A 25,510-nucleotide genomic window follows, 5' to 3' on the forward strand; every position below is an offset into this window, starting at 1 on the left:
ATACCTTTTCCCAAGCTTATCTGGTTTAGTCTGGATCCACTCTTTCCATTAACCAGCTTATGAGAAGACAAAACATGTGCATGCAAATTTCTATGTAAAAAATAAGCCATTCCATTTTGCGGACACTAAAACATGCCATTCCTATATAAATTAATAAAAGAAAAATGACATTACACACACATAGCATAAAACAATTTTTTAAATGGCTAATACAAATTTAATTGTGCTTAAATGTTAAATTACTATGATGTATTTATATTTTTTATCTATATTGATCTATATATTTGTTTTATTCACCCATATTTATACATGCACATATATTTTGTATTATCACTCCATGCATGAGCCAACCACCAGCATAAAGAAAGCATAAAGGATATTATTATCCATAATGTATAGAGGACCAACATAATTCACAGTGCCGTATAATGAAGGTGCAAATTGGGAATGTACAATGACAAAACAGGAAGTTCAGTGAAACAGATGGTGAGATTGACTTGCCTGCAAGAGCATATAATTTAAATTAAATGTGGGAATGAGGGGAAAGTGTTAATCTGTACAATGGGAAAGTCACAAGTATTCCCAGAGGGATGTACTTTTTCAAGTGATCACTGTGTTCCAGCCCTCAGAGAAAGATAATTTGAACAATGAGTGGTCTGACATGTTTGTTAAGCGTGGTGATTTTAAATGAGCTAGGGAAACTGGCTGTAATATACTTAAAGAGCTAAAGATGGTTCCTTGTTTATGTAGGCTATGGCCAGCCAGTGCATGGTATTGCAAAGTAGTGTGGTGGATATGAATTGGTAAGAGAGGAAGATCATTTTTATTTAGTATAGATTGAAGTGGGGATAAATAGGTGAGGGGAATGCCCGATGGTAGTAGTTGAGGCAGAAGATGATGAGATAATTGTTAATAAAGGGACAGGACTGTGAGAATGATTGGGAAGTGAAGAGTAAAGGAGAGGGGAAATCAAGGGTGACATCAAGGCACCGGGTTTAGGAAAGTAATGAAACTGTTGTGTTATTGATAGGGATGGAGATTTGAGTGGAGGTGGTGACTCTGGAAGGAGGGTGGATGATAAATTGTGTCGTAGACTTAAATACCATTGGGGTATGCATGTAGAAATAGCAGAGAGACAGTTGATCAGAGGAGATAATGCAGAAGTGGAGAGATCATATGAATAAAGGTATATTTGGGTGCTGTCAGCAAGGGGGTGGTACTGGAGGCCCAATGAGAAAATTAGTTTGCCAAGCTTAACCAAAGATTCCAGAGCATAAGCACAGAGTGGGAGAAGTTCCAGAGTCAGGAGTGGGAGGTGATGATAAGGGAGGATGAATGAAATTAGTAATTGGCATATCACAACTGGGGTAGTATGTGGATAGTAGGGAAGATATATAGAGTGGTGAAGTATTTTGGAGAGTTTTGTAGGTGAAAATCATCATTTAACTTTGTATTCTGGAAGGAACAGGTAACCAACACAGTACCTAATATAGGGTTACAGCATTAGTAAAACAGTAATGAGAAAGATCACACTAGCAGCCCCTTTCAAGATGAATTTAAGCAGTGTCAGTTTGGGTAATGAAAGTCTGCTGAGCATAAAATTATAGTAGTCAAGTTGGTAGACAATGAGTGAATGTATCAATGTTTTAGAAGTTTTAGAATCAAAGCAAGTACAAATATAGGATCCTTTATTTGTGAGGTTTTTTTTTTGAAGGGTAGCTATAAATGGAATTTAAGATTTCATGGCAAAATATTATCAGGGAGCAGAGGAGATAGAGGAGATGGGGAGATTGAAAACAACGCAAAAATGTGAGACGAAAAGGTCAAGATACTGTACATATTTATGTGTACATTACTTGCAAAGTATTTTGTGTCCTGCACATATGTAAAGTGCAAGCAGGGTGCACTTCTATTAGCCTCTGAAACTTGCATGCAAAAGTAGTCTTTTGTGAATGGAGAACCTCATTTGTAAATTTTCGTTAGGAATAGCTTTATAAGACTGGATACACACTACAGAAATTTCCAACTGATGTGTTATCTACAACAACTTTACCTGCAACGTAAGTTCTGATCGGTCAGTTGACTCTTGCGTACAAACTATATACGTTTTAAACAATTTTTGCAGGAGTTGAGCAATTTTGGTCAGACATAATGTCGGCTCAAAATGTTGGGACTCCATACATCTTTGCGTATAGTGTACGTTCATTCCAAACTGCTCATTAGCAATTAATTTTAATATAATGGATACTGCAGAACAACAGGTAGCTCATGGTCTTTTGCTACTAGCTATAGCAAGAACACTGCAAGCACAGACCCAAAGGAAAATAAGGAGAAAAAATTGGTCTTGTTGGACCAAAGAGTGGTTCCAGAGGACTCTTTTCCACAGACGCCACCTATGAATTTCTATTTGTGGACACTTGGAAAACTGGAAAGGTGTCAGATGGTGGGACATTGGAGCAAACTCCTTTCCATGGCAAACTAAAAGCAATTAACTTCATTTGCTAAAACAAAGTGACACTAAACATGGACAAAATTTTGTATTAGTAGCAGATGAAGCGTTTGCGTTACTCGATAATGTATTAAAACCTTATTCACAACGGAATCTGTCAAAATGAATTGTAGTCTATAATAGTGAAGACTTATATGTTAATTAGAATATATAGTATTTTAAATGAAATTTTATATATATATAAATATATATATATATATATATATATATATATACCTCAGGGACATGATGTCCCTGAGGAAAGTATGATACTGAAACGTTGGAATGGATTAAATACACCCTTTTGATACAAACTACAATTTGTCTTAAATCCTTGAGTGCCGCCTCATCTGGAATCTATATATATATATATATACAATTGTTCCTACATTGTGTTTTGTGTATCTAAGTGTATGTGCCACCAACAGCATTTGAACTGTATAAATGTACAGTAGAATCTGTGTGTAAGTGTGTGTGTAAGTTGCTGTAAGTAAATTATGCATATTGGGCCTGATTCATCAAGACATACCAAACGAACATGAATTGTGGTTTTTTTGTTCCTTTTTCAAACGTGGTAATTCAGACATAAGCACATCCCTATTCAACTACAAGCAGTTCTGAAGAAATGTCTCTTGCTGAATACATGTCTAGGTGCACTCTGCTTTGCAGACATAATACACTGCAGAATATGTCCAATACATATGTGCAATATAAAGTCCCAAAAGAACACAAAAAATAAAAGTATTCAGTGAATATCACCTGTTAATTATATAGTAATTAATGAAAAAACATTAAAAAAAAAAGCATCCCCCATAAGATAAATTTATGAGGATGTTATTAATGTCTACTGTACATAAAATGCCTTTTTATAGCTGCTCCTGATTGCAGACATATTCTCTAACATGCATATACATCCATAATCACTATCAATTGGCACTTACACCTGCCCTGTAGCTGGTGCAAGTGTTAAGACAGAAAAACATCTACCTTTGAGATGCCCAAAGCTTGAATCGGGCATTGCTGCATGCTCTTAAGCTTGGTACGATCATACTTCCCCTCCCTGTTCCATCCATGAAATCATAGGCTGTCATTGGTGACATTTGTGCTTGAAGATGAATTGGATGTTTCTGCCTTCACTGGCATATAGTCTGGTTCTAGGCATGCGCAGAACAATTGTACTCAATATAGGCAAGTATCACCACTTGTATTCCTTGATGAATCAGGCCCATAGTGTGTCTAAGATATCTCCTATGATATGTATCTGAATGATATATAGTGATGCATACATCTAACAGAGTTAATTTAGAGCAGAAAATGAGCTGAAGATGTGGGTAAACTGGGAGCTGACTCTGTGAGTGGTTAATTAATGAGATTAGTTATTAAATGATCATAACATATTTGCCTTGCTATTTAACCACTCTTTGACATTAGCTCATCCTTTCACAGAGTCCAGATAGCACAGTGTTTGTCTTCAAGGATTTTGGCTTGAATAAAAGCAGTACTTTGGCACCCATGCTTTCAGGACATGATTACTAACTTAATGTGAATAGTCGAGAGAAATTCTTAGTAAAAAAAGAAAGAACGTTAAAATGACTGAATATCAGCACTATTATTCTTTGTTAGTATAATTATTAAAAATAGGGTTTCTTATAATGTGTTTAATAAAAAAGGGAATGTGAGCTCAGAAGTGATTATTCTATAAAAGTTGGGTTGCATTTAATGATTTTAAACTGAATGACACATTAAAATTATTATTAGCTAATGCGTGCAAAAGTGAAAGTTAAAATTACTTTATCAAGAACTTATTTTTTTTACTTCTAGAAATCATTTTAAGCATTTTTTTGTCTTTGAACCAACATATTCATATAAAGACAATAACTCAAATGCTACTTGCTTGAAGAATACAGAGGTAATTGGAAGTCACAAAACAGCCTTGAAGAACCTACATGTTACAGAGCGGTGGGAGACAACCACCTGTTTCTGGAGAGGAACTGAACAACTGGAGCATTACAACCTGGACAACAGCAAAACATTTTCCAAGAACTGACAAGAAGCTCTCCAGTAAACACACTGCACAGATCAAGAATATAATAGCAAATGAACACTCATTAAACCAGATAACTTTTGTTTTACTCATTTGATATGTGCGCATATTGAGAAGTGCACTGCCTGTTCTTTGTTGCTTCATCCTCTTTTATTATATGACAAATAGCTCAAAAGAATTCATATTTTAAAAAGAAAGATATTTATTATTAAAATACACAGTCTAGGTTTTATCAGCCGATCATATATTATCTAAAGTAAAGATACATGCACTCACGTGTTAGGCTGGGTACACACTACTAGTTTTTCATCAGATTATCGAGCCAAACACCCGTAAACCGACTGTTTGGCTCAATATCGTCATTGTGTGTACACTTATACAATGACTGATAGATGATTCATAGCACCAATTGTCAGTCCAACCACCTTTCGATCCTGTTTTGTGTATGAAATTGTGACCGATTCTTCGACCAAGTACTGATAGCTCCTCAAACAGTGACTTCTTTCTGGGCGTATGTATGCAAATTTCTGATGTTCATACCTCTCCCACGTGGTGCGGTCTAGGAACGTCAGTCAAATGGGAATAACCTGCTTTTAATGGAGAAGTAATAATAAAACTGTTTAGAATGTTCCATATGACATGAATGTGTTCCTGTGTGCAAGTGTATACAACATGTATTCTTTACCAGAATTCTTTGTTAGTACAGCAATGTACAGGGTGATTCAAAAGTCGCAGTACACCCTTTTATTTCAAAAACTCTACAGGAAATTAGGAAACCTGAATACTCCAGTAAGGTATGGGTGACGTGGTCTATCTTTTACGGTATGTATCAAACATGGGCGCCATCTTGAAATCGGCCAATCGGCCCAATTCCTGTAGAGTTTTTGAAATAAAATGGTGTACTGCGACTTTTGAATCACCCTGTACATTTGTTAAAGCACAACATTTTCTGTAATTGTCCTTGACTGGTGCGTTTGGGAAAAAAGAATAATATGCAGAATTTGCATTTTTAATGTTTGTATGTTTTGTTTTATGTTCTATATGTATATCAGCTAATATATGTTTGCTTGCTATTGATACCAATTGATGTTAACCCTTTTTCTTGGTATAATCATGTCAATATCAATTCATGACAATATGTATCTTTTTAATTTTGTTTTTAAAATCTATGACCATACCATATGACAGAAATGTGGAGCTCATGAGGTACTTAATTGAGGCCTATAGATCTCATCTCATCCCTGCTTGTGGAAAATAAAATCAAAAGACTACTCTAACTGGCAGATGAGGAGTGTGGCGCTGGAAGAGCTTGTGAAAGCATGCCTTCCACATTATCCTGAAGCTACTTTAGAGTGGGCAAAGGAGAAGATACAGAATCTGAGGACTGTATATAAAAAGAACTTAACAAATGTGAGGCCTCCCAAAAATCTGGGGCAGCGTTTGAGGATGTGCATGTGCCAAAGTTGTGGTACTTTGACCTCCTGAGCTTTTCTCATGCAGAGAAAATATCTAGACAGTCCACTTGCAACATAGGGACAGACAGTACTTCCTTATCTGAATTAGTCTAGCTGATAATATACAGCCAAGTGGAACAGTAAGTGAAACATACAACATTGTAAATGCTTAACATTTTTATTTTCTTAAATGTACCTACCATAAAATGTACAAGCTTACAATGCCATACATTACACAAAGTCACTTTGCCAGGGCACAGCCCTTTCACGATTGAAATATTGTAAATAGGCCTCCCTGTTTAATTTTGCCATGTGACTTTCATTTCTCTTCTGGGGTGACTCTAGTGGTGTCAACCCTACAACATCTGCTACAACTTCCCCTTCTTCTATACTGTTCTCTATATTGCCATGCATACTGTGCACACTGGGGATTTTACGCCTAAGATAGTTGTGTAGGACACAACAAGCCATCACTACTTTGTCAACTTTGTCTAGGTATAGATTTATAGCTGAATTAAAAACTCTGAACTTTTTGCTCAAAATTCCAAAAGCATTTTCCACAATGTGCCTTGCTCTTAACAATCTATAATTAAATTATATAGATATATACAAAAAATGAGTACATACACTTGCGCTTCCGTTCATGCCCATAGATGATCATAAACCAAGTGTTCTATTCATAACCAGATGGTATTTCCCGCTTAAGACTCAATGATATCATCATATGAAATGTGTACATGTATGGAAAAACACAAAAAACATACAAAACCACATAGCGTATTATGTAAACATATGATATAATACTTCAAGTCCACCACCAGAATGATAGTATGTGTAAAAGTCCTAAAATATGTCGTTTTTCCTCACAGCACCACACTCGTGATATCTTCTCCTCAAAAACCCTCTCGGGTGTATGTTTTGTCCAAATGTCACCACCTCATCATTCTTCTCCATCACCTCATCCTTCATTTTCATCCCCACATCTATCCAGATGTCTATCCAGACACAGGGATCTCTCTCAGCGGTCCTGAGTATCACACTCCTTTCACTCTGTCACCCCCGGCAACCACCAACCTCTCCCCACTGTCACCCCCGGCAACCACCAACCACTCCCAACGGTCACTTCTCCTTCAAGAAATATATATATTTTTTTAAAAAATATTTATAAACACTTTTAACAATTAACAAATTAAATTAACAAATTAAAAACATCTTAGTATACCAAATTTCAGCCCTTTCTGAATTTTTTTTACACACACACTAAGAATTTAGTAGGTCAGTGTATAACTCCGCCCAGCAGGTGGCGCTGCAGCTTGGTTTTATTTTTTCCACACACACACACACAGACAGAAAGACTAACACACGCCACTAGACATTTATATTATAGATATATATATATACATTTCTCAATACTGTTGCTAGTATACAAATAATTACATTATTACATACACTACCACACAATACATTATTTTTACAAGTACAACTCCTATTCCAAATTACTATTACTCCCATTTTGCACAGTACTAAATACACTATGTCCAGCATACATATGCTCCTATATCACATCACAATTCACCATTAATTATCACATATATCACAGAAACCTCTATATTCTCCTACAGGTGTATCACAAATCTCATCTATAAAGTCCCAGAGTATCCACATAAGCTGTATGATATCATGTTCCATAAATTTTAATGGGCCCTAGTAGCAATGACTATTAGTAGCTTTTGTATGTGTTTCCCTGTGGCCATATCAAGAAAGAAAATGGTTACAAGAAAATGGTCGATTTGCCCTACTAAAAGTTGAGGGAGGGGGATACTGGATGCTGCCACTTTCCTTATACACGGGGTAATGTCTAAATACCCCAAACAAACGATAGCAAAAATAGAGAAAAAAGGAATGGGCACAATAGGGAAAGGGAGCTTGGCTCAAGCAATAGTGTACGTGTAATATAGTGTGTACTTCATGAATTATCCGCTATATGTATGAGGAAAATAAGATTTTACATGGAGGATTTACAATCCATATATGTTCAGAGTCAATAATTCTAATAAGATCTTGCCAAATTGTATTGTTCCAGAAACAGTCTTGTTTACCACATGTAAACGGCAATCACTCCTACCAGACTCCTCCCAAATTCATCGATCAGAAGTGTACCATACATATAGAGGGAAAAAGGAAAAAGCGGTGTATAGTAAAATACGCTCACAATTTATTAATAAAAAGAGTAAAATAACACTCACATTATGAATAGTGACATTGTTCCTCAAAAGGTATCTTTGTTAATCTGCCATCCGAGGAATCAGACTCCTCACCAGCATGAGATGTATGGTATTCATGGCTGGCCAGCTGCGGCTCTAGCGTGCGTACTATTTTATCTATGTACTGCTATTTTAACTTGTATATATATATATTAGTGCACTCAGAAGACATGTGTTTAAAATAATTGCAATGATAGCTTGGAATGTTTTTCATGTTAACCTGTAAATAAGCATGGCCTTCCTGCAAGCGATGAACTATGACATCAGGTATTTAAATTGATCGGGTACCTGATTGGACTACATAGTATTTAACCTGCATACTTTGACATTACACACTCCCTGATGAAGTCATATTCTATGACGAAACACGTTGGATCTATCACGACTAAGTTGGTTGCCAAGCAACCTAGCAACGCCCACTTGCGTCATGGGATTCCCCTTCACTGCACGTTTGAGCCGCGGCAGTCCAGCCATGAATACCACACGTCTCATGCCGGTGAGGAGTTTGTTTCCTCGGACGGAAGGTTAACAAAAATGCCTTTTGAGGAACAATGTCACTATTCATAATGTGAGTGTGATTTTACTCTTTTGTTAAAAAAATTTGAGCGTACTTCACTATACACTGCTTTTTCCATTTTCCTCTATATGTATGGTACACTTCTGATCGAGGAATTTGGGAGGAGCCTGGTAGGAGTGATTGCCGTTTACATGTGGCAAACAAGAATGCTTCTTGAACAATACAATTTGGCAAGGTCTTATTAGGATTATTGACTCTGGACATATATGGATTGTAAATCCTCCATTTAAAGTTTTATTTTCCTCATAAATATAGCGGATAATTGATGAAGTACACACTATATTATATGTACACTATTGCTTCATCCAAGCTCCCTTTCTCTATTGCGCCCCTTCCTTTTTTCTCATTTTTTTTTATCAAGTGAGAAAGAAAGAAGGATTTTGCGTTCCCACTTTGTCTATCTTATGAAGGAAATACTAATGGATCCATTGATGTGTAATTAAAGTCCCAAAAACTCTCCTAAAGTCTAAACTAACCTAATCATGAGAGGAGGATGGGATATGTGTCCTTTTACACACTCAAATGGAAATTATTTAAAAAGTGTAAAATGAAGGCTAGATACCAATAATATCGAAAGTGCTTAGGTTTTATCTTGCCATTCAGATGAATGTTATAATATGTAAAATCAAGTAGAGTGTTGGCAGAGGTCTTGTGTAGTGAGGATAAAGCGGTATCTGGCTAGAAAGAGCTATGCTTTTAATTTGGAACCCCAAAACATGCTAGCAGCAGTCAGAGCCTTTAACATTGATCTAATATCCTCAATATGCTCTACTCTACTGAGTGCAATAAACACCTCAACTAAGTTGGCAGAGCATATCAGTTCATGTATTGCTTCCCTCACTGATAAGCATCCAGGGCTCATTGAGTGACCAGTTACTGGCAGGTGGGTCAACTAAGACCAGTTGAGAGACTTCAACTGGATACCTATTGGGGAACCTTACTCTTATTACACACTAGGACTGTAGCTTGATGCTAGGTTACAGTACTTCTCTGCCACTGAGTTAAGGTGGCCTCTGTTCTATTATTAAAGCATGGCTGCAATTGTAACCTAAAAGAAGAAAATAAAGATTATTTCTTAGTTGTGCACTACAGGTTATTAAATATGAAAACATATAATCAATTTCTATTTATTGAAGTTCATTTCTACTTGCCCAACTCTTATTCTGTGTGGACAAAGAGGGACTGAAAGGTTATATGTTTTAGCTAACAATGAGAAATGAGGGATTAAGGCACCTAGAAATGTTCACAATTAGACCAAGTGTACCAATAAAGTGTAAGGGCTAGACTTACTAAGCTGCGGGTTTGAAAAAGTGGGGATGTTGCCTATAGCAATCAATCAGATTCTAGCTGTCATTTTGTAGAAGGTACTAAATAAATGAAAGCTAGAATCTGATTGGTTGCTATAGGCAACATCCCCACTTTTTCAAACACGCAGCTTAGTAAATCTAGCCCAAAGTGTTTCAACACCACGGGGGGATTCAATTCCGCGCATTATGCTAAAGAACAACGCAAGGTGCGCATTATTACTGGATTTGAATTCCCCCCAAAAGTCCACTGTGAAGTGCAAATATACATCTTCTATTATATATATTTTGCAATACGTTAGTAAGACATATTGATATTTTACCTATCTGCAATTAGTCAGTAATTTAGCAATTTTTTGAGGAAAGGGACAAAAGAACGTATCTCTCTAATATGGGAGGCTCCAAATATGAAATAATAGATAATCACTCTTGATTATAATAGTACTTGATAGTTTCCATTGATCTAAATCAAACGCCTGCTTAATAACAGTAAATGAAAAAAGTTTTAAAACACTTATTTTTCTTTTTTTCACATCATCATGCACTTTCTTTTATTTCACTTGCTTTAGAAAAACAATTTGGAAGTAATAGTTTATAACAGTTTTAATTAATATTAATAAAATGTAAGCTTTAATATTTCACTTTCTAATGGTGTACTAAAATATGTAACAGCTCGGTTCTTCTTTGTCCACTCAGAATAAAAGTTGGTCAGCGGGAAATTCATTTTTAAAAATAAAAACGGAATGTATGTTTTAATGCTCAATAAACCTGTAGTGTAAGGAGCTTAATTATTTTTCTTTTTTTATGGGTCTAATATTGAATACAACTTATCAGCAGTACACCCCCATTCAAATAAATCAAAATATATATTACAAATTCACTAGAAAGATGGATAAATATGGGAGTCATATTCTTTAGCTATAAACTTTAAAGATATTCCATTGCAGATGGGATACAAAAATGTGTTAACTTTAACTGCAATAGTAAATCAGCACTCGACCTCTCCTGGTTGAAGAAGTTGAGGGCCCTACCTGTATAAGGAATCACTTGGACAAATGCTGCTATGTATTGCAATAGTATTATTGGCCTAAATGTTTTATCTGTTTACATTTATATGTGGCCTCAGTAGATACCCTTTGTTAGTGGAGGTCCATTAATCAATATGGAACATCTTCAGGCAATGGGATTTACAGTGACCAACAGCCTTGTTTCTGGTAAGCTAACGTGCACTATTCCCTTCAGATTATTGTGTTATTCTAATGCCATTCACAAGTGGATGTGTCACAGAGTCACAACACTACTGACCAAGCCTTTTAGTTTTGAAAGGAATGATCATGAGGGAAAAAGCTGAAGTTGAAGGACTAGAGAAGGTAAAATTGGGAGGGATGAAGCTGAAGTCGATAAACAGGCAAGCAAAGAAATAAAATTCAAATTTTACTTATGCAAACATTGGTGGGATTGCAATAAATGAAAAACAATGTGTAGTTGTCAGTGTTGATGGTGCACTGCCATCTGCTATTTGTAGCTAGTATTGTGGAGGATCCTAACATGTTACAATTGTCAACATTGATGGTGCAATGCCATCTGTTGCCTGTAGCTTGTATTGCAGTGGGTCCTCACAAGATGGCATTCTACTACTTTCACTTGTCATACTAGACACTTAACTACTCAAGCCCATTACCCCTCACTTTTTTAATATTATACTTATTGCCAATGCAGTTATTTAAGGAAGCTATATATATATATTGTAAGGAAAAATTATGGGAATAAACTTTATATTTGTGGTAGTTTTCAGACTCTCTATGAAGTACAGTTATGTTGTGCAATAACAATTTGATGCTCAGTTCCTAATATATAAACATTTTCTTTAACTAACAAAAGTAGGAGCAGAACAGCGCTAGTAAAGATTGTCAGTGTTTTGGTATTTAAAATTTTTTGACTGCAATTCACAGTAGACGGTAGAAAAAACAACTTGAGGAGATGATCTGCTATACTTAGTGCTATGTAATTGAACAGAGATGTGATATACAGTGATTTAGAAGATAGTGATCACAATATGATCACTAAATTTGAATCAAGTCAGAAAAGCACTGAAGTTTGTAGATTGAGACAGTGTTCTCTAAAATGAAACCGCCAAATATGGAAATTAACTTAAGTAAATACCCTATAGGAGCAATTTTTCTAGTAAAAAAGGCAACCAATATGGTTAAATAAGAAAGTATTAAAGGTGATAATGGAGAAAATTGATTCATAGAGATAGCAAGTCTAATCCCAAAATGTTTTTAAAGTATATAAACAAGGAAAGTAAAACTAACAATATTGAGCAACTAAAGGATAAATCCGAAATAATTGTAGAAGATGAAAAGAAACTGATCTTTTAAATATGTTTTCAATTTGCATATACAAAGTGGGGAAAAATGTCAACACACTATTAGATATAACGTGTAAGTGTTACAACATTGGTGGAAAAGATCTGAATCAAAATTGGAACCACAAAATTAGAAACTTGGGAGCTTGGCTTCAGTTGTGGTTTAAAGTTGTGGTTAAATTATTTGAAGAGGTGAGATTCTGAAATAAATCGTATAAGAAAAAATAAGAAAGTGGCCGCTTGTTTTCATAAAGAACCGGGACTGGTCATACCTAACATATATACTTAGATTTTCGGCATGTTTCTGGCTTTATTTTTGGAAGTACAGTTGCTATATTTGGATTTCGAAAGCTTAACAGTCTGATATAAAAATTAGTAAGTCTAGTAGTTTTTATGGTATTAATGTTGTACCAGAGAGTTTAAAAATGGGAGTTATCCTTTCTAATCATTTTATTAATGACCAGAGAAGTAGAATAGAAAGATATAGACAAAAAGAAAACTAAATGAATGACTTTTATTGTAAATAAATGGAGGGTTATACACCTAGGCCATTAATAAATTTGCTGATCACACATTCAGGGGCTCATGTAAAGTTAGACACATTTCTGTCTTAAACATAAGCAGAAAAAGGCGCACCTATTTGTTTTCGAAAAAGAACAATTATGTCCATACGTTAAGTTGGAGGCACAACATCAGTCGCATATGCACAAGCAGAAGTAACAAGTGTGTATACTTACCCCCCACGATACCACAGAGAAAGCATAGATACAGCGATTGAAGTAGAAAATTAGAAGTGCCAATGTAGGCGAGTGCTGCTCAAGTGTCCCTGGAGCAGTGCCAAGAAAGAGGTTGAAGAAGAGGATCCATCCAGAGGACACTGCTGAAGCCACCCAGAAGGTGAAGAAAAGAAGATTCTACTTACCCTACCCCTGTTCTATACGCAGGTAAGTATGGCCCTCTGCGGTGCTCCCGGGAATTGGTGATAGCAAATCTGAAAAGATCAATCAGTGGCCAGAATGATGAAACAATCAGTTCTCAGCTTCAGCTATTTGAATTTGGGCACTGTAGTGAGCCCTTTGTAGCACAGCGATGGAGACTGCAGAGGAGTCCAGACAGAAGATAATCAGCTGGGACCAACAGAGAGGGCAGAGCCATGAGAGAAGACTGCAGGCTCAACAGAGAAGACTGTGGGTCAAGACACAAGACAGCCAGGGAATGGCTGAGAACTGCCAGAGGCAGGGAAGGCCCTTGGTGAACCCTCTCACAGGCCTGTGTCTGCACTCTGTCTCTTTATCAATTTGGGCACAAGGCCAATGGGCAAATTTTAGTTCAATAGGCCCATGCAGCACTTAGTAAGCACAAGGCCCGTGAGAGCTATTAATGTATTGTAGAGCTATTTTTTCTTTTAGTAGGGCACAGTTATTCAGGCTTGGAAGCTGTGGGCACAATTTGTTTAGGCTTAGAAGCCTGTGGGACACAATTTTACTAGGCTTAGAGCCTAGGAAACAAAAAAAAAGGACACTTTACATTAGGCATAGCGAGTGTTCATTATTTCTCAGGCACTAGACCTGTGGCAACAAATTAGGCGTTAGGCCTGCCATCAGATAGGAGGTTAGCCCTTGTTTATTTAGAGACCATGCCTGGTCTGATACCCCCTTTTCTCATTTTTGAAAGTGGTCACATAGACCTGGGAGTAACACAGTGTATTGTGTCCTTAAACTCATTAGTCAGGCCCCCATTAAAATTAAGCTCTTGAGGTGCTTCCCAGTATAGGATCCAGTGGTCAGACCCACATTAAAGGTAGGCTTTTGGTATTTTGTCCTGTATTGTCATGTCACTTTCTCCTTTGATTGGCTCTATGGAATTTGGGTGTCTTAGATATGGTGGTACATTACACCTATTATTAGGGATGTGCACCGGCGACTTTTGAGGTCTCGTGTTTTGTGTTTTGGATCCGGATTTTCGTTATTTTTGAGGTTCGGATTTGTCTCGCAAAACACTTGACGAAAGGTCTCGGTTCGGATTTAAGGTATTGGATTCGGATTTTTTTTGAAAAAAACATAAAAAGTTTAAAAATCAAGTTTTTGGGCTTATTTTCACTCCTAGGCTATTATTAACCTCAATAACATTCAATAACAAGCATTTCCACTAATTTACAGTGTATTCTGAACACCTCACAATATAGTTATTAGTCCAAAACGTTGCAACAAGGTATCTTTCTGGACTGCGTAGAGGAGTGGGTCACCACAATATATATTAAAAACCCTGAACTTTTATGATTCGCACCAATAATTGTACCTGGACTGCGTAGAGGAGTGGGTCACCACAATATATTAAAAACCCTGAACTTTTATGAATCGCACCAATAAATGTACCTGGACTGCGTAGAGGAGTGGGTCACCACAATATATATAATAAGAAAACCATCAACTGGTTTGATTCGCACCAATAAATGTACCTGGACTGCGTAGAGGAGTGGGTCACCACAATATATTAAAAACCCTGAACTTTTATGAATCGCACCAATAAATGTACCTGGACTGCGTAGAGGAGTGGGTCACCACAATATATATAATAAGAAAACCATCAACTTGTTTGATTCGCACCAATAAATGTACCTGGACTGCGTAGAGGAGTGGGTCACCACAATATCTTAAAAACCCTGAACTTTTATGAATCGCACCAATAAATGTACCTGGACTGCGTAGAGGAGTGGGTCACCACAATATATATAATAAGAAAACCATCAACTTGTTTGATTCGCACCAATAAATGTACCTGGACTGCGTAGAGGAGTGGGTCACCACAATATCTTAAAAACCCTGAACTTTTATGAATCGCACCAATAAATGTACCTGGACTGCGTAGAGGAGTGGGTCACCACAATATATATAATAAGAAAACCATCAACTTGTTTGATTCGCACCAATAAATGTACCTGGACTGCGTAGAGGAGTGGGTCACCACAATATATTAAAAACCCTGAACTTTTATGAATCGCACCAATAAATGTACCTGGACTGCGTAGAGGAGTGGGTCACCACAATATCTTAAAAACCCTGAACTTTTATGAATCGCACCAATAAATGTACCTGGACTGCGTAGAGGAGTGGGTCACCACAATATATATAATAAGAAAACCATCAACTTGTTTGATTCGCACCAATAAATGTACCTGGACTGCGTAGAGGAGTGGGTCACCACAATATATATAATAAGAAAACCATCAACTTGTTTGATTCGCACCAATAAATGTACCTGGACTGCGTAGAGGAGTGGGCACTGGGCACCACAATAAAATATATAAAAAACCTTCAACAGGTCTGCATTACACTACACATACGGCTGCTCCTCCATCCTCTCCATCATATACATGTTGGAGTTTTAGCGTGTGACAACCTCTTGTTTTTGATAATGTCAGTGCATTTTGAATATTTTTCAATTTGCCCCACACCACTGAATGTACTTTATCTATGATACGCATCTATCTATCTTGACTGCGTAGTGTGGTGGCCCCGGTACACAATTTGGTACCGGGGCCACAATAAAATAAATACACCCTCCACGTGTCAGAATTCCACCAAACAAGTATCTGGACTGCGTAGTGGGGTGGCCCCGGTACCCAACTTGATACCGGGGCCACAATAAAATAAATACACCCTCCACGTGTCAGAATTCCACCAAACAAGTATCTGGACTGCGTAGTGGGGTGGCCCCGGTACCCAACTTGATACCGGGGCCACAATAAAATAAATACACCCTCCACGTGTCAGAATTCCACCAAACAAGTATCTGGACTGCGTAGTGGGGTGGCCCCGGTACCCAACTTGATACCGGGGCCACAATAAAATAAATACACCCTCCACGTGTCAGAATTCCACCAAACAAGTATCTGGACTGCGTAGTGGGGTGGCCCCGGTACCCAACTTGATACCGGGGCCACAATAAAATAAATACACCCTCCACGTGTCAGAATTCCACCAAACAAGTATCTGGACTGCTTAGTGGGGTGGCCCCGGTACCCAACTTGATACCGGGGCCACAATAAAATAAATACACCCTCCACGTGTCAGAATTCCACCAAACAAGTATCTGGACTGCGTAGTGGGGTGGCCCCGGTACCCAACTTGATACCGGGGCCACAATAAAATAAATACACCCTCCACGTGTCAGAATTCCACCAAACAAGTATCTGGACTGCGTAGTGGGGTGGCCCCGGTACCCAACTTGATACCGGGGCCACAATACCTCCTCCAAACATGCTACAGACAATTCGTCATTGAGATCCCATTAAGTATGTTAAAGACAGACAGGGTCCAAGTGTTATTAGTTGACTTTGTAAAGAAAAAAACTGTCCCTGTTGCACATAGTCGTGCAATGAAGACTTACTTTTTCATTTAAAGGCACGATCTTTCAAGTGTAGTGTTTGTAAGTCTAAGTCATATTATACTTTTGGTAAAATTGGTTTTTTTTGTTCCTCTTTATGTTAATTAATTAGTAATAGAATTAAAGTAGGAAATAGAATTAAATAGAATTAAAGTAGGAAATAGAGTGGTATAGAGTTGTAGTGTGGTATAGATAGAGTGGTCCACACAATATAATAATAAAACCCTCAACTGGTCTGAATTCCACCAAACAAGTATCTTGACTGCGTAGTGTGGTGGCCCCGGTACACAATTTGGTACCGAGGCCACAATATAATTAAAAAACCCTCCACGTGTCGGAATTCCACCAAACAAGTATCTGGACTGCATAGTGGGGTGGCCCCGGTACCCAATTTGATACCGGGGCCACAATACCTCCTCAAAACATGCTCCAGACAATTCGTCATTGACAGACCCCAGACAGACAGGGTCGAAGTGTTACTGTTTGACTTTGTAAACCCAAAAAAATGTCCCTGTTGCACTTGCACATAGTCGTGCAATCAAGACTGACTTTTTCATTTAAAGGCACAATCTTTAAAGTGTCAGAAAGAGAGAGAAGACACAGGAGAGGAGAGTTGTAGCTGGGGACCTGGGGTGGAAGCTCCCAGGCTCCCCCAGCATTGCCTGGAAGTCTGAGCGTGGTGACTGAGCCAGGGCAAGGAATGTGTGCCCTGGATGAGGGGGAGAACTCCATGCCACTATAGTGAACCCAAGAGAGAGGGGGACACTGCACATGGAAGAGGCCCTGGAGTGAGGGCTGCTACAAGAGGCATGGTAGCTGTAGTGTCAGATCCTGAGGCTGAGAGTACACAGAGTGACGTGTCAGAGCACAGGAGACATTATCCCCGCAGAGGAGGGATGAGCTGCAGTTGAGAGGTCTGCTGTTGAAATAGGACATGCACACTTTAACAAACCAATCATTTCAGCGACAGGGCCTACCAAACAACTTTGACTGAAATGATTGGTTTGTTTGGGCCCCCACACCAAAAAAGCTATTCATCTCTCCCTGTACAGACTAAACAGGCTCTACTGAGGCAAGATGTCGTCCTCATCCTCAACCTCTGATTCCTCTCCCCCTACAGTGTGTACTTCCTCCTCATCACACATTATCAATTCGTCCCCGCTGGACTCCACAACCACAGGTCCCTCTGTAGTATCTGGAGGGCAGTGCTGTACTTCATTGAGGAATTGATTATTCATTTTTATAAACATCATTTTTTCAACGTTGTGAGGAAGCAACCTCCTTCGCCGCTCACTGACCAGGTTCCCCGCTGCACTAAAAACTCTTTCCGAGTACACACTGGAGGGGGGACAACTCAGGTAAAATAGAGCCAGTTTGTACAGGGGCTTCCAAACTGCCTTTTTTTCCTGCCAGTAACAATATGGACTGTCTGACATGTCTACTTGGATGGTGTCAGCAAAGTAATCATCCACAATTTTTTCTATTGTCACAGCATCCAATGCAGCGAGAGTAGACATGTCTGCAATGGTTGGCAGGTCCTTCAGTCCGGACCAGATGTTATCAGCATCCCCGCCAGTGCCTCTTTTGGGAAAACTGAGCTTTTTCCTCGCAGCCATAGATGTGGAAGAAAATGAGGGTGGAGCTGTTGGCATGTCACGGTCCTCTTCAGAGGACAATCTCCTGACCAGCAGGTCTTTGCACCGCTGTAGATTTGTGTCCGCCGGAAACAGAGACACAACATACGCTTTAAACCGAGGATCGAGCACGGTGGCCAGAATGTATTCCTCTGACTTTAAAAGAGTGACCACCCTCGGATCCTGGCAAAGCGTACGAAGGGCTACATCCACAAGAGCTACATGCTTGCTGTAATCGCAATGGCTTACCAGCTCCTCCCTCACTTTCTCCAGCTGCTTCTGCAACAGCCTGATCAGGGGAATGACCTGACTCAAGCTGGCAGTGTCGGAACTGACTTCTCGTGTGGCAAGTTCAAATGGCTGCAGAACCTTGCACAACACGGAAATCAGTCTCCACTGCGCTTGACTCAGGCGCATCCCCACTCCTTTGCCTATGTCGTAGGTGGCTGTGTAGGCCTGAATGGCCTTTTGCTGCTCCTCCATCCTCTGCAGCATATAGAGGGTGGAGTTCCAGCGCGTCACAACCTCTTGTTTGAGGTGATGGCAGGGCAGGTTCAAGCTTTTTTGATGTGCCTCTAGTCTGCGGTAGGCACTGGCTGAATGCCGAAAGTGTCCAGCAATTTTGCGGGCCACCGCAAGCATCTCCTGCACACCCCTGTCACTCTTGAGGTAATGCTGCACCACCAAATTAATGGTGTGGGCAAAACATGGGACGTGCTGGAAATTGCCCATATTTAATGCCCGCACAATGTTACTGGCATTGTCTGACACCACAAATCCCCATGAGAGTCTAAGTGGGGTAAGCCACTGGGAGATAATTTCCCTCATTTTCTCTAATATGTTGGCAGCGTTGTGCCTCTTATTAAAGCCTGTAATGCACAATGTTGCCTGCCTTTGCATGAGCAGCCATTTTGTAGATGGTGCTACTGATGCAGCTGTTGCTGTTGCTGCGGAAGGGGATGCATCTACCCAGTGGGCTGTCACAGTCATATAGTCCTTCGTTTGCCCAGAACCACTTGTCCACATGTCCGTGGTTAAGTGGACAGTGGGTACAACCGCATTTTTAAGAGCACTGAGGACACTTGATCGTACTTCTCTGTACATTTTTGGTATCGCCTGCCTAGTGAAGTGGAATCTCGAGGGGATTTGGTACCGGGGACACAATACCTCCATCAACCCTCTAAATCCCACTCCACTGATGGCGGACACCGGGCGCACGTCTAACACCAACATTGCAGTTACAGCCGCAGTTATACGCTTTGCAATAGGGTGACTACTATCGTATTTGGTGGTCATGGCAAACGACTGTTGGACGGTCAATTGTTTGGTGAAAGACTTAGCGGTCTTACGACTTCCCCTCTGGGAAGATGACCGACTAACAGCAGCAACAGCAGCAGTGGCAGTAGTAGGCGTACCGCTGCAGGATTCCTCGGATGAATCCCGTATTGAGGAGGACTCAGTCTGGCTGGTGACTTGGGCTGCAGGACTGAATCTGATGGAGATTGTGGAGGAAGTTGACGAGGAGGGTGTTGCTGGTGTGTATCCAACTGGACCACGGGATTTAGGTGTCCCTGTACCGATGAGGGTCCTAGCCCCAGTTCCTGAACTAACCACTGAACTATGAAGGTTATTCAGGTGACGTATAAGGGAGGATGTTCCTAGGTGGGCAAGATCCTTACCCCTGCTTATTTGAGCTTTACATAAGCTACATATTGCCATACATTGGTTGTCTGGATTTGGATAAAAATAACTCCAGACCGAAGAGGTGCATTTTTTGGTCTTCTGACCAGGCATGACGATGGGCTTTTTCATCCCATGGACATCAGCTGTTTCCCCCCCTGGTGCCTCATTTACAATAACCACATCACCATCCTCATCATCAAGTTCCTCCACAGCGCCAGCTACATCATCAATAGCCTCCTCCCGAGCCACCTCTTCCCGTACAGTGATGGGAAGGTCAGGCTTGACAACCACCAACACCCTTGGACTCGCCTTGGGGATTTGTGATAATTTCTCTTTAGAAGGCAGAGTTGTTTGCTGTTTTGTTGCTGACAGCATAACTCTCTTCAACTTTTTGTAGGGGGGGGGAGGAGGAGGAGGGCTAAGATCCGTGGGTGAAGCTGAACCACTAGTCATGAACACGGGCCAGGGCCTAAGCCGTTCCTTGCCACTCCGTGTCGTAAATGGCATATTGGCAACTTTACATTTCTCCTCAGATGATTTTAAGTTTCTCTTTTTGCTACTTTTTCTTAACTTGGGCTTTTTGGATTTTACATGCCCCGTACTACGAGATTGGGCATCGGGCTTGGAAGACGACGTTGATGGCATTTCATCGTCTATGTCATGACTAGTGGCAGCAGCTTCAGCATTAGGAGGAAGTGGGTCTTGATCTTTCCCTACTTTATCCTCCAAATTTTTGGTCTCCATTATATGTAGCACAAGATACTGCAGAATGTGTGAACTTGGTAATATTGCAGTACCACTACCAATGGACTTATAATGCTGGATTGGTTTTGCAAATTTGGTTATAATTATTATATATATTTTTTTTTTTTTTAATTTTTAATTTTTTTTTATTTTTTACAAACTTGGGAATAATGGGGAAATAACTATGCCCTTAGAAGCACAGAGCACAGGACACAGCACCACTGGACTGAACAGGACACGGCACAGGACCCAGCAGCACTACGGAACTCAGCAGGACAGAGCACAGGACACAGCACCACTGGACTGATACTGCAGAATGTGTAAACTTTGTAATATTGCAGTACCACTGGACTTTTACTGCTGAATGTGTGAACTTGGTAATATTGCAGTACCAATGGACTTATAATGCTGGATTGGTTTTGCAAATTTGGTTATAATTATTATATATTTTTTTTTTTTTAAATTTTTTATTTTTTTTTACTTTTTTTTTATTTTTTACAAACTTGGGAATAATGGGGAAATAACTATGCCCTTAGAAGCACAGAGCACAGGACACAGCACCACTGGACTGAACAGGACACGGCACAGGACCCAGCAGCACTACGGAACTCAGCAGGACAGAGCACAGGACACAGCACCACTGGACTGATACTGCAGAATGTGTAAACTTTGTAATATTGCAGTACCACTGGACTTTTACTGCTGAATGTGTGAACTTGGTAATATTGCAGTACCAATGGGCTTATACTGCAGGATTGGTTGTGAAAATTTTGTGGTAATTAAAAAATATTAAAGTAGTTTTTGGTATTTTATAAAAAAAACTTTTTTTTATTTTTTTAAACACAGGGGAATATTGGGGAAATAACTATGCCCTTAGAAGCACAGAGCACAGGACACAGCACCACTGGACTGAACAGGACACAGCACAGGACCCAGCAGCACCACTGACCTCAGAAGGACAGAGCACAGCACACAGCACCACTGGACTGATACTGCAGAACACAGCACAGCACAGCACAGCACAGCACAGCACAGCACAGCACTAAACAGCACAGCACTAAACAGCACAGAACTAAACAGCACAGAACTAAACAGCACAGAGGACCACCTAACACACCCTCCCTCTACCCTGATCAATGCCCGAGTGAAGATGGCGGCGACTAGCGGGGAATTTATAGGATCCGAGTATCGCGAGATCCGACAACGGGATTATGAGTCAGAGCCTCAGTTTCACTTTTGAATTTGGCGCCAATACCCGGATCTGTCTCGGATCCGACTCGGATCCGCAACGTTCGGGTGGGCTCGGATTTCAGAAATCCGAGCGCGCTCATCCCTACCTATTATAGAGGTTAATGATGTGGATCATTCTGGTCGCTTAGAGTGAAAGGAGCTGCTGTGATTGTTGTTATAGTTAACACTAGAGTGGGCAGTATAAGGGAAGGCAGCTCTGTGGGAGAGTTGTTGTGTTTCTCCCCTTTCTTAGATGCCATTTTTGGGTGTTTCAGACAACCATCAAGTGCCTATACGGTGAGTTCCCTCATTCTTTTTTTTTATCTTGTTGAGGACTTCACGATTGGTGAGTAAGATATTTGGATGGGAGTTTATCCTAACATGAACATCTGCAGCCTCACATGCAGGCCAAGATCAAAATCAAGGTGAAGGCAACAGGAGTAGAGTGCAGTTTCTCTACTCCTGCCTATCAACTCAGACAATCCATCTTTTCTTCCACACTGTACTTACCATGAGTATTTGTTGCTATCTTTTCCCTTGACCGAAGCGGTCCATGTTGAACTGATGCTGATCTTACGGTGTGAGTGATAGATGGACTGATTGAGATCAGATAGGTCATTTTATACCGATATGGAAATTCTCAAGTGGCGGTATGAAAAGTGTAAGTGAATGGAATTTGATAGATTTACAATGAAGGCTGTAAGAGAAGTGACATACCACTGAATACCAGCCCACTTCGACCACTGTGAGAGATGTGGTTTGACAGTGTTAGTAGTAAATGCAAAAGTTGCTTTACCCTATTTATACAGAATATAATAATGTATTGAAATTTTATGTACACAATGTAAAAAAGTGTTTGGACAGTTATTGATAAAGGTGAAAGTCACAATTACATAAAAATTATTAAATTATGAATACAAACATTTCTTTTTAAGAATCAAACGTAAATATTCTTTCCTTCTGCAATTGAAATGGAACTATCAATTAAGTAGTGCAAATATCAGGTCACAAATTCATATAATATAGTGGCTACGCTAATGAAATAGGCACCATTACTGAGAGGCATCAATTTGCAATCAACAAATCAGAATCAGCTAGCTACTGCTGTTGATCATCATTGCATCTTGTTGCACCAGCACCCCAGTTCCCGCAAGATATGCCTCCTGACAGGTGTATATTTGTCTGTGTCCATTTCTATCTCAGTCGCAAATATATTAACACACCCTTAATGTACACATCCTACTACACTTGCCATACAGTTACCTCCTCTTTCTACTCCTCCAAGGGTAAGGGGTTGTAAATTTAAGATTGACTGCCTCATGAATACAGAGATACAGTTTTGGACACAGATGAAAAAAATAAATATATATATCCAAGGTCAATGCAAGATTTGTCTAATAGATGTTTCATACCAGAGAGTCATCAGTTGCAAATGGAAGATAGAATGTTTCAGCATAGGAATGAATTCTTTTTGGCAAGAGCTAAGCTGTTGAATGCCTTAATACATAATGTGGAGGTGGAAAGTTCTCTAATAGAACTTAACACTGGACTGAATGCCTTTTTACGAAGAAATTGTGGGCCTGATTCATTAAGTCATGTAAATTGGACGTATGGGACATACCCTGCAGTGTCTTGTCTGCTAGAGCAGAGCAGAATTAGACCCATATTCATCAACAGGTGTATCTTAGATACACTCCTTATTGAATATGGACGTGCATTTGCCTGATATATGTGCGTTTTTAAAAAGTGCACAATATGTTCATTTTGCGTTCCTTGATAAATCCTGTATATTTAGCTATAATTGGTAAAGAACATTTAAAGGTTGATTGATACTGGGAATTTATTTAACTGCAACTTTTGGTACCAAGAAAGATCCACCCCAGTGAGGCTAAACTGGCAACAGTTGCAGTGGGGGGTTTATTTCTGAGAGATTGAACTTAATCACTTTTTTTTTTCCAGGGGAAAGCGCGAATGCAGTCCCCCACTACCACAAATTATGCAGTCGAGTTTCCCGCATTTGGGGAAATTGCAGGGGTCAGCACACCCAGGGTGCAATGGATGAGCCTCCCCCTGGGAGAACCACCTTCGTGATCATGGTATCTCCCCTGCCAGGTAAGTATCTTAATGACTTTTTTTAATCTTAATATGTAACTGTCTCACATTTTTATACAGACATTTTTATCTCGTTACGCTTGTAAACACTTTATGGAAGCTTCTGTTTGAAATAATTTCGGAATATGCTTATTCTACTTATACTAAGTGGTGTAGAAGTGCCAAATAAGGGTCCAAGAACCTTTTTTAACAATATTTATTTACAAGAAAATTAACTCTATTTTGATTAGTAAAGAAAAATATTTACAGTCAGGATTCAAAGTTATGGGTAGAGGCATTTTGAGAATGTTAGAATAAAGATACATAGAAATGCTTGGATACATGATATGAAGTCATTTCCATATTTGTATGGTGCCAAAAGATAAGAACTTACATCATGGAATGTTCATAGAACAATGAAACTAATTAAAGCAAGTAAACACTCTTACCAATGCTTGTATGTGCTTACACATATATCATAATGTAATCTATTTTCTGTGCATTTCACTTATGTTTAATAAGCGGTGTGCAACGAGTACTGTGAATACTTAAATTCAGCACCCTTGTGTAAGCAGCCCAATTCAGCTTTATTATAATTTAAATGCAATGACTTTTAAATGCATGTTAAACAAAGTTCATAGATGTGGAACAAAAGAAAATAGCATGTACTATAATTTGTTTTGCATATTTATTTTTTTAATAATTTTAGATAAACAGAATGGAACTGATAAAATAACTTGCTAACATCAATTTTTGTAAAATTGAATTACCAGAAATATATTCCTCTGCCTGCATATTTTGTGACACAGTTAACTTCTAAGTCTTCATGATTTTAGAGTCCAAATACAATTTTTACTAATCCTCCTGAAACACAGGCCCTTAAATAGTGTTTGCAAATTAAACTGCTGGAGAGAAAAGGCAACACTTTGGTTAATAAACAGCTGCAATTATACCCTGGAAAATATGCTCAGGTAGAGAGAAATTAGTCATTTAAATGAACCATAAATTAAGATCAACCTAATTTCACTCTATTAAAATGGAAAGCACATTATCTCCCATTCAAAAGCAGTTGATGTAAATGGAACAAATTCAGGAAATTTTGAAGTGTGCTGTGATTTTTCATTTGCATACTTAACCAATGTGGAAGGGAATGGAGCTAAAAAGGGGAGAACAGACGGAACAATAATTAGTTATGTAAATAATGTGGCATTCTTGTTTATAATTAGTTGAAGAATAAAATAAA

General features: G+C 39.0%; 1 non-coding gene across 1 annotated transcript; it reads right to left on the minus strand.

Annotated features, from left to right (window-relative positions):
• Positions 1-24,132: 24,132 nt before the first annotated feature.
• On the minus strand, positions 24,133-24,296 carry LOC142137170 (U1 spliceosomal RNA). Its single transcript, XR_012687831.1, has one exon. It is a non-coding gene; the product is annotated as a U1 spliceosomal RNA (small nuclear RNA).
• Between the last annotated feature and the right edge of the window lie 1,214 nt (positions 24,297-25,510).

This window comes from Mixophyes fleayi, chromosome 1 (assembly GCF_038048845.1).
Source record: "Mixophyes fleayi isolate aMixFle1 chromosome 1, aMixFle1.hap1, whole genome shotgun sequence".
Classification (NCBI taxonomy): domain Eukaryota; kingdom Metazoa; phylum Chordata; class Amphibia; order Anura; family Limnodynastidae; genus Mixophyes; species Mixophyes fleayi.